This window comes from Bubalus bubalis, chromosome 14, assembly GCF_019923935.1.
Source record: "Bubalus bubalis isolate 160015118507 breed Murrah chromosome 14, NDDB_SH_1, whole genome shotgun sequence".
NCBI classification, from domain to species: domain Eukaryota; kingdom Metazoa; phylum Chordata; class Mammalia; order Artiodactyla; family Bovidae; genus Bubalus; species Bubalus bubalis.
Window position 1 is genome coordinate 17,285,528 of NC_059170.1, and position 9,973 is coordinate 17,295,500.

Below are 9,973 nucleotides of genomic sequence, written 5' to 3' on the forward strand. Positions count from 1 at the left end.
CACAGGTACAACTCCTGTCTGTCCACCCCTCCTCTTTCCCCAGGCCTAATGTTCCCTAGCCCCACCTCTGTGCTGACGTCCAGAGAAGAAATCAGACGCAAGGCTCAGTCTGGTGGGGAGAAAGCCGCCCAAACCAAAGGCATGCCTGGATATTCCTGGGATATGATGGAATATTGGGAGGGAGGCTGTCAGGGTCTTCATCAAAGAGAATATGGTGCCTTATTCTTAGAGATGGGCTTGAGAGGGGAAAGGATAGAGGCCATTGCAGCCTTGCTGACAGTGAGGAAGGAACATCCATGGGAGCCTCTCCATTGGGCAGATGGATTTTCTTTTTGCAATAGAATAGAGACTGCAGATCTGGACAGGAGGTCAGTAGAGGGATCTGCCAAGCATCATGGCGGACCCAGAGGAACTAGAGGTGGAGATGCTAAAGCCAGGGCTTCCCAGGTGGCACCAGTGGTAAAGAATCCGCTTGCCCATGCAGGAGATGGAAGAAGAGTGAGTTCGATCCAGGGGTAGAAAGATCCCCTGGAGAAGAAAATGGCAACTCACTCCAGTATTCCTGCCTGGAGAATCCCATGGGCAGAGAGCCTGGCAGACTACAGTCCATAGGGTCACAAAGAGTTGGACACGACTGAAGTGACTTAGCACACATGCACACATGCTAAAACCAAGGCTTCTGAAGATGGAAGGAGAGAGCAGCCAGGAGTGAGACAGGGCAAGATGGAGTGTTTCTCCACAAGTTAGAGGAAAGTGAGCACGTTCCCCTGCTGAGAGCAGCCTGGAGAGAAGGAGAGCATGGCCGTTGCTAGGGCAACCATATTGGTCATGAGGATGGGCAGGAACAAGGGGAAAGGCTGGAGAGAGATGTTGGATGAAGAGTCGACAAGAAATGGGAACTAAATTGGAAATGGAGGGCAAAGGAAAAGAGAAGGTGATGTTTAGATTTCTGATCTTGAAGAGGCAAGGCAGGAACAAGGGAGAGGGTGGCAATACTGAAGAGCTTGATCTTGTCTTGGTAAGTCTGTGATGTTGCTGGGGCATCCAAGTGGGACTGAGGAAGGAACAGCCAGTATGCACAAGGGTGTTTCTGCACGGAGGAGGGTCTCAGAAGCCCTGGACGTGGAGAGCTCTTGGAAGGAGAAGAGCAGGAGGACACAGTCCTGGGGAGCACCTAGAGCCTAGTCTGGAGGGCTTGAAGGAATAAGATCTGAAAAAGTGGCCAAAGCAAAAAAGACAGATGTCACCCCCAAAACACATAGTGTAGAGACCAAAGTGACAGAAAATCTTGGGATGCTCCATCACACGTCTCATAGAGCAGTGATGATTGGTCTGTTTTTTCCCTGGACTCTGATGAGCTCCTGCAGGACTTAGGCTGGGGCTTTGGGGTCTGTGTCCTCATCAGAGACCCAGAGGTGCTTGGGGCTAGTTTGTTGGTTGGATGTATGAACGCAGTGGTCCAGGCTTCAGTTTTCTGGGCCCGGCTGAGGGAGGGGCTGATCAGACATTGGGGGGTGGGTGCTGAGCAGCTTTTGGAGGAAGATGCTACAGGAAAGAGAACAGATGGACTGTGGGTGGCGGGAGAGTGAGGATTCGGAGATGACTCGGGGCTCCTGGCTGCGGACCCAGGCAGGCAATGACACTCAGCGCTAATGAGAACAGGGAGAGAAACCCATTAGAGGTGAGGAAATGATGCGGTGAAGTTGTCATATTCTACGTTTGAGGTACCAAAGCCAGCTGGGAGTTGGCTTTGAGTTTTCAACATGTGAGCAAAATGGGAGTCTGTCCCAAGGGCCGGAGCCCATGATGAGGAGTGGGTGGGGCCCAGTACACACACCTGGGGGACCTGATTGTGAAGGCAGGTGGAGGGACAGGAGAGGGGGGTGGGGCAGTGGACAGCAGACAGCCATGCACTAACACCACACACACACACACACACACACACACACACACATCCCTGGCATGAAGCAGGTGTTTAATAAACCTCTTGTGGATGAATCAATAAATAGTTGGACAAAGTGTGAATGACAGTGACCTAAAGACTGGGAACCACCTAAGCCCAAGCCCCAAGGGAAAAGATGTGAGAGACCAACAGATGTTCACACACACACACAAATACACCCAGAGTGAGAGTGTCACAAAGAAATGGCAAAACTGCACAAGCTCCAGAGAGAGAGGGAGCAGAGAGGGAAGGTCAGCAGGTGCTTGCACACACACACACACACACACACACACACACACACACAGAATTGCTCACAGACTCAGAGCAAAAATTCAACAAAGCTCCTCTATAGAGAGAAAGGAAATGTGTCTTTGGAGTGAGATAAAAAGAGAGGCCGTGAAGGAGGGGAAAGGGGCCCTCAGACAGCAGGGACACAGTTATAGGCACACTGCACACACACTCACATTCTCACTGATTGGCACAGAATCCAGCACTTGTTAGATGATGGATGGCTGGATGGACGCTTGGCTGGATGGACGAATAGATGGATGGATGGGATCAATAAGTAAATAGATAGGTAAGGGGATGGATGGATGGATGAGATCAGTAAGTGGATGGATAGGTAAGTGGATAGATGAATGGATGGGTAGTCCAGAGATGAGAACAAAATTTAATAAAGGGCCCTGAATAGGAGTGATTCATATATGTCCACACACCCACATCACACAAATACATTGCCTAACATAGCATCCACCACAAGATATTTAAAGATGGAATAACTAAATAAAGTAGTAAACTAACAATGGGATGAATGAATGAAGCAAACCAGAAATCAGATTAAAACTCAATAAGTAAGACTCAAGAATAAACCACGGTGAGACAGGCATACCCAGACATGGATGTGAGTTCACACACACATACACACAGGATGATCCACTCACAGTGGAGGGCCAAACCTGTGGGGGCCTGGAGAGAGAACTCAGAAGCTAGGACAGAATAACTAACACTGCAGAGCCAAGCAGGGACACCGAGGGTCAGCTGGAGTGCAGGGTACAGGAGGAGAGCTGAGAAACAGCAGACTTGACAGGGATGTGGTCACCAATGGGGTCATGCACGTGATCCATGAGCATTTGTAGAGCACCTACTATGTGCCAGACACTGTTGAATGAGTAGATTAAAGCAGGGAATTTCTACTGTAGGAGACACAGCTCCTCTTCTCCCAGAACTGATCTTCTAGTACAGAAGACAGAAAAAAACCAAGTAAGTCAGTGAGATGTGAAAGTGTTAGTCGCTCAGTTGTGTCTGACTCTTTGTGACCCCATGGACTGTAGCCTGCCAGGCTCCTCTGTCCATGGAATTCTCCAGGCAAGAATACTGGAGTGGGTGTGGCTATTCCCTTCTCCAGGGGGTCTTCCTGACCCAGGGATCGAACCTGGGTCTCCCACATGGCAAGCAGATCCTTTACCTCCTGAGCCATCAGGGAAGCCCCAGTAACTAACTACAAAGTCTCACGTGATCAGGGCCAGATCAATGTTAGACTTTGGCTCAAAGCTTGGGTTTTACAGTCAATGCACTGGGAACCATTAGAGGGGTCTAATCAAGCTGTGGCCTGATCTGACTTATAAGATTCCTCAGGTTCTGCATTCAGGAGTAGAAGCAGTGAGCTCAGGAAGGAGGCGGAGCTATTATTGTCTCAGAGAAATGGTGGGTGCTTGAGTTAGAATGGAACAGATGGGGAGGAAGAAAGCAGAACGATTGTGGGTCCTCTGGAAGTTCAGTCTGTGAGACTTAAACCAGTGAACTGACCGTGAGTATGTATGAATGATGAGGGTAACAAGGGACTCCTAGAGAACTTCCAGGGTTTCAGGGTGGTGTCATCTATTGATCTGGGGGAGAAACTGAAGCAGGAACAGGTTTTCAGGGAAGATGGGGTAGTTTCAGCTCTGGGGACAGTGAATTTGAAATGTGTGTTGACCATCCCTGCAGAGGTGCTGAATGGGCAGTAGGGTCTGAAGTTAAGGGAAAGGTAGCTTTTGGGAGTCATCAGAGAATAGAGAGTATGTGAAACTGTTGAATTGGAGAGACTGTGTAAATGAAGACGAGAAGTGGGCCATTTAGAGGTTGGGGGAAGTGGGAGGATCCAGCAAAAGAGACCAAGAAACTAAGAAATCAAAAGAATGTCATATCATGAGAGTCAAAGAAAGTGAATGTTTCAAGACTGAGGAAGTGTTCAACCATATCCAATACTGCTGATGGGACGGGAAGATGAGGACTGAGAACTGACCACTGGATCTGAAGATGGAGGTCGCTGCAGACACTGTCAAGAGTAACGTCAATAGCAAAGGTGGGAGTGCAAAGCTAACTAGAGGGGTTAGAGAAAGAATGGTGGGGAATGATTTTCAAGGTCCTGTTGAGATCCGAGAAGTGCTCGAGAGTATATGAGATGGAATGACAACAGGTGATGAAGGCTTGGGAATAGGATGGCTTGAAGTTGGGATTTTGGAATTGGAACTGTTGTTGCAAAGTCAAAGGGAGACCATGGTTAAGGTCAAGTGGAGGACAAGATTGTTGGCACTTGGGAGACCATGGTAATGGCTGCACCATCCATGGGCTTCCTTAATGGTTCAGTGGTAAAGAATCCACCTGCAATGCAGGAGAACTGCATTCAATTCCAGGGTCAGGAAGATCCCCTGGAGAAGGGAATGGCTACCCACTCCAGTATTCTTGCCTGGAGAATTCCATGGACAGAGGAGCCTGGCGGGCTACAGTCCATGGGGTCTCAAAGAGTTGGACATGATTGAGCAACTAATACACACACCATCCATGTGTGTGCTGAAGTCATCAAGGATGACCACAGGACTGGGAACAGAGAGAAGAACCAGGAAATACAGTCCTCAGTGATTGAGAGGGTACAATGGGAGACTGGAAGATGACCATCCCAATGAGAAATGCTGGTGGAGCGAGCAAAGCAGGACCGAAAGTGATGTGAAGGTACCACCCTCCACGACAGGACACATCCTGTTTGCAGACCCGGGGACCCCAGCCGGAGAAGGACGTCTGGGGAAGATGCAGAGTCCACTTTGGGACACATGGAGTGGCAGGTGCCTGGAAGAACATCCAGGTGGAAGCATCTAGAAAATGGCTAATCACACTGATCTGAGGCTCAAGATAATGATGAGGCAGGAAATTAAAACTTGAGAGTCATAGTGTTTGGGTGGTTACTGAGATAAGGGGCAGGGAAACAGGTAGGAGGAGAAATGAGAAGAGCCGGGGACACGGTCTTGGCAAGGAGGGAGGGCAGCACGTCCTTGTTTTCGGTTCAGGTGGTGGGTGCGTCAGTTACCGAAGCGAGGGAGGCAAGGTGGGAAGCGGGGTCAGGCTCGGGGAATGGATGGCAAGGTCTCATTTGGAGCGTGTTAGAACTGAGTTGCCCGTAGACTCCCATATGGAGATGTGGGTTTGGTGGTCTGGGATTTGGGCTCTGGCTGGAAGTCATGAGCATAAGGCTTGCTGGGACTGGATAGGATAGGACTGGATGAATCAAGATTCCTAAGGAAGCAGGGAGAGAGAGACAGAGAGAGAAAATCTCCAAAGACTGAGCCATGGGCTTGCCAATATGTCATCCATACTTACAAGGGGTTCTCCAGCTTTCTCCAGCGGCTAGTCACGAAGGACACGAGGGGTCGGGGGTGGCGTTGAATGTCCTGTGAACTGAGCAACGATGAAATGTGGCAAAGACTAAAATTTAAATGTCTATTAAATCTGGCAGCAAGGAGGTCACACCAGTGACCTTGCTGGGAGTGGATTGCTGATCCCAGCGCGGGTGGAGGCAAGGGCTGGCTGGGGTGGGGTCAACTCTTTATCTCAAGCTTTGCAGAGAAGAGAGGAGAGAGATAGAGCTGTAACTGGGAGAGAGATGGGGGTCAAGGGAGGGCTCTTTTTCTAGGATGGGAGAGAGGTGCATGCTGGCCGGAGGGATCCAAAATTGGAAGGGTATTCATCCTTCCAAAAGTACAGCCTATGAGACAAGGAGGTGGAAGGTGTTACTGAGAGCAGGACAAGAGAAGAAAGGCGCAGCCACTGGGTCATTCATTCATTCAGAAAATCTCTAATAACAACTATCCGTTTAATCCTTAGTAACAGCTGCGGATGGTGAGCCTGGCCCTGCCGTAACAGCTTTTCAAAATTCATCTAATCCTTGTGACACCCCACGAGGAATGTGCTGTCAGCGGCTTCACTGGCAGAAGAAGGGACTTGGAAAGGTGACAGGTGTTGGAGCAAGAAGTGGAGGGATGAGCACGGAGGTAGGGGGCCGGGGAGGGGGCTGCACCGCAGGAGGGGCTGCACGGGGGCTCCCGGAGGGAGAGGCTGCAGGGAGCCGGCAGATGGCTGTGGGCAGAGGGAGTTGAGGAATCAGAGATGACTCCAGGCTCCTGGCTGCAGCCCCGGTGGGCACTAATGAGAACAGGAGAAAAACGGGTTTGGGGGCTGCAGAGACAAGGTGATGGGTTTCAGGCATCCAGGGAGAGGCCCAGCCAGCGCTGGCATTGTGTCTTTACCCTTGTGGACTACAGAAGCAGGGGATGTACTGCCCAGTAAGAAGGGGCAGAGTGAAGAGACAGCAGGCTCTGGGCAGGACAGGAGAAGCTGAAAAGAGAGAGATTTTAGGGCCCTGGAGAAAACTGCTGAGAGAAAAAGTGCAGAACTGGTACCACCTTGGTTCGCTTAGAGGATGACTCTGGACCCAGGTAGCCTGTCTCAAATCCCACCTCCACTACTTACTTGCTGCGTGAGCTGGGACAAGTCACTTAACCTCTCTGAGTCTTGGTTTCCCCATCTGTAAAATGGGGATAAGAATAGTATCAAGAATCATATTGTAAGGATTAAATGCAAAACACCCGTGAGGCATTTAGGACAGTTTCAAGCATGTAGTAAGCACGGTACAGGATGAGCTGTTATTCTTTCAGATGTGGTTATATTCTGTCTCACTCTGCCCCTGAGTACCCACAGCCCTTAGGAAGGCAGATATACAAAAAGAGAACAGCGATGTGACCTGAGATTTGTTTTAACACCCACACTGGTGAGAGAGCCCGGGAGGCCACTTACTAATAGGGGATCAGGAAAGATGTTAGTGAGGAAGGGTCATTTGAGCTGGGCCTTGAAGGATGCAAACGAGTCTGCAGATGGAGAAGAAAGGTTTGTTCATTCTTCTAGCCACTCTCCAGCATTCCCTAAGTGCCTCACTCATGCCTGGCCTTGTGTGAATGTTGGCGGCCAAAGCTCCAGAGAGGGCCTGAGTACCAGACCAGTTCCTCTTCGTGTCACCCCCAGTCTCATAGGGAAGGCAAGCATGGGAGAAACAGATTGTGATCCGAGAACATAGTACCAGCAGCCACAGGGATGTGCCCAGAAGGTTATGGGAGAGACACCATAAAGGAGCAGAGGAGGGAGCCAGGTAAAGGGAATGACAAGGGAAGGAGAACTGCAGCCCAGGCGGGGCGCAGTCACAGCCAAAGCCTTCAAGGCAGGCACCCATGTTATGAAGGTCACTCATGTCCCCAGCCTTCCCTCCCCGGTCCCTGCTGCCCACAGGCCTCCGTGATTCCCCTTGCTCCCTAATTCCTTGCGTATTTATTGGACAACTCAGAAGAACCACTGCTGGGTGGGAGGGCGGGAGGGAGTGAAGGAAAGAACAGATAGAAGGGACCTATAGTGTGGGGTGAATGGCCGCAGAGAAGAGACAGGGTGTCAACACAGCGGCAGCAGAGCTGACCAGCATGCAGTGGGCACTGCCGCATGCCCACCCTGTGCTGAGCCTCCTTGGCACGAGCCATCGCGTGGAGCATCCAAACTCTTATTGTCCCCATTTTGCAGGTGGGGACACTGAGCTCTGAGAACCAGCATAATATGTGAACAGGTTTCAGGCACCAAAGTCCAGAGGCTTGTTTATCTACTGTGTCCTGATGAGAGGCAGGAGACAGAGGCAGAGCCCAGGGCAGAAGAGACCGCTGAGTTCTCTGAGCCAGCCGCAGGAAGAGGCTGGGTGGGTTCAGACCGCCCCACTCCTGCTGCCCTCATCCCACTTTCTGGCCCCCAGCTCCTGGGAGGCCGAAACAAGAGTGAAGCCCCTCCATGCCCAGGCCTCTGGTCCTCCGCCACCCTCCTCTCCCCAGCTGCACAAGGAAAGCTTCTAGAAACTCCGTCCCATTTCCCAGCTCCACTGGCTGGTGGAAGCTGTGCCCTCCACCTGTGGCATCCACCCAACCCTTACCCCACCCACCAACTCTCCTACATTCTTAATGAAAGTCACTCAGTCGTGTCCGACTCTTTGTAACCCCATGGGCTGTATAGTCCATGGAATTCTCTAGGCCGGAATACTGGAGTGGGTAGCCTTTCCCTTCTCCAGGGGATCTTCCCAACCCAGGGATCAAACCCAGGTCTCCCGCATTGCAGGCGGATTCTTTACTAAGAAACCCAAGAACAAAGGGACAGGGCAGGAAAGGGTTGGTGGGACACTGAAGGCCGCCAGCATCCTGATGGCGGCAGCAGAAGCGAGAGAGAAGGGAGAGGAAGCAAGGATAGGTCTTTCTCTGTCTCTGCTGCTAATCAACGCCCCCCACCACCCCACTGCCCGCTATTTTTTTCTCTGGGTTTCTCTGTCTAGCTTCCTCTCCTCCCCCATCTTGTATACAAACACACACACACACGGACACACATCTGATAAAGCCCCAGAAGGAGGAAGGAACAGAGGGAGGAGACTGTCAGACAGACAGACCTTCCCAGACAAAGACATTCAGGGTAGACCAGCTGACAAAGACACACGGGGGTGTCCCAAATGGGGACCCCCAAATGCTTCCAAAGGAACAGGTAGGTAAGAACAGAGTGAAACTGAATGTGCAGAGAAAGACACACACAGAGAAAAAAAAAAAGGTTCACAGATACAAGGAAGATTGTGAAAAGATCCCCAAATGTTAATAGTGGTTCCTTTCTCTCTAGGAGCTGGGATTACAGGGGATTTTTATTTCATATTCTTCTGCACGTTCTTTCTGGTATTTTCCACCTTCTCTGCGGTGAACACATATTACTTCTGAAACCAAAGGAAAACAATAATGTCATTTCTGAGAGGGAGAAAACGTCCTCTGGGTGGGGGGAGGAACAAAGCCTGCCAAAGCTGCAGAGAAGCAGCGAGACCGTGGACCACATGCGAACACACATACTCCACACCCGCCTGCACACTCATGGGCTCACACACCGCTCCACATTCACATGTACTGCCCCCAACAGGCACACACACAAGCCCATTTTTTATGCTCACAGCGTGAACAACCAGAGTGAAATTCCAGAAGTCTCCAAGGAAGGAAAAGGATGGAGAAGGGGAGGAAGGAGAGGCAGCCAGGGAAGCCCAGAGATGGACGGACACACACACACACACACACACACACACACACACACATGCACACACGACCCTCTAGCCCAGGACATGACTCAGTGCGGCCACTGACAACAGGTCCCTAACACCTTCATTACTCTGATGGTGGCTGTGGTTATAACTTCCGCGAGATTTTCTTATTACAATGGTAATAACGTAATTTGTGTTGCTGGCAGACAATTTAGAAAAAAATGATGCTCTATTTTTTGAATGAGCAAAAGAACTTATGAATGGGAGTGACCAGCGGAGACACAGGGAGAGCAAACTGTGAGGAAAGCACAGAGAGGAAGTGAGAGAGGCGAGAGCCTGCAGAGGGGGACGCACACATCCGCGAGCGCAGGCACATGGCAGCGAGCGCACGCACACGGCAGCGAGCGCACGCACACAGCAGCGAGCACACGCACACAAGCAGGGCAAGAACAAGATGGCGATTTTAAAGGCTGTGGAGACAGGGAGGTGGCACGCAGACAGTCAGGCAGATGGGTGTCCAGGGAGCCAGACACATGGACACGAGCGCGACACACCTCCCGCCCCCGAGCTCACAGAGACTAGGGATAAAATTCCGGGAGACCTGGGCAGTGGGAGGGGACCTGCCATCCCAT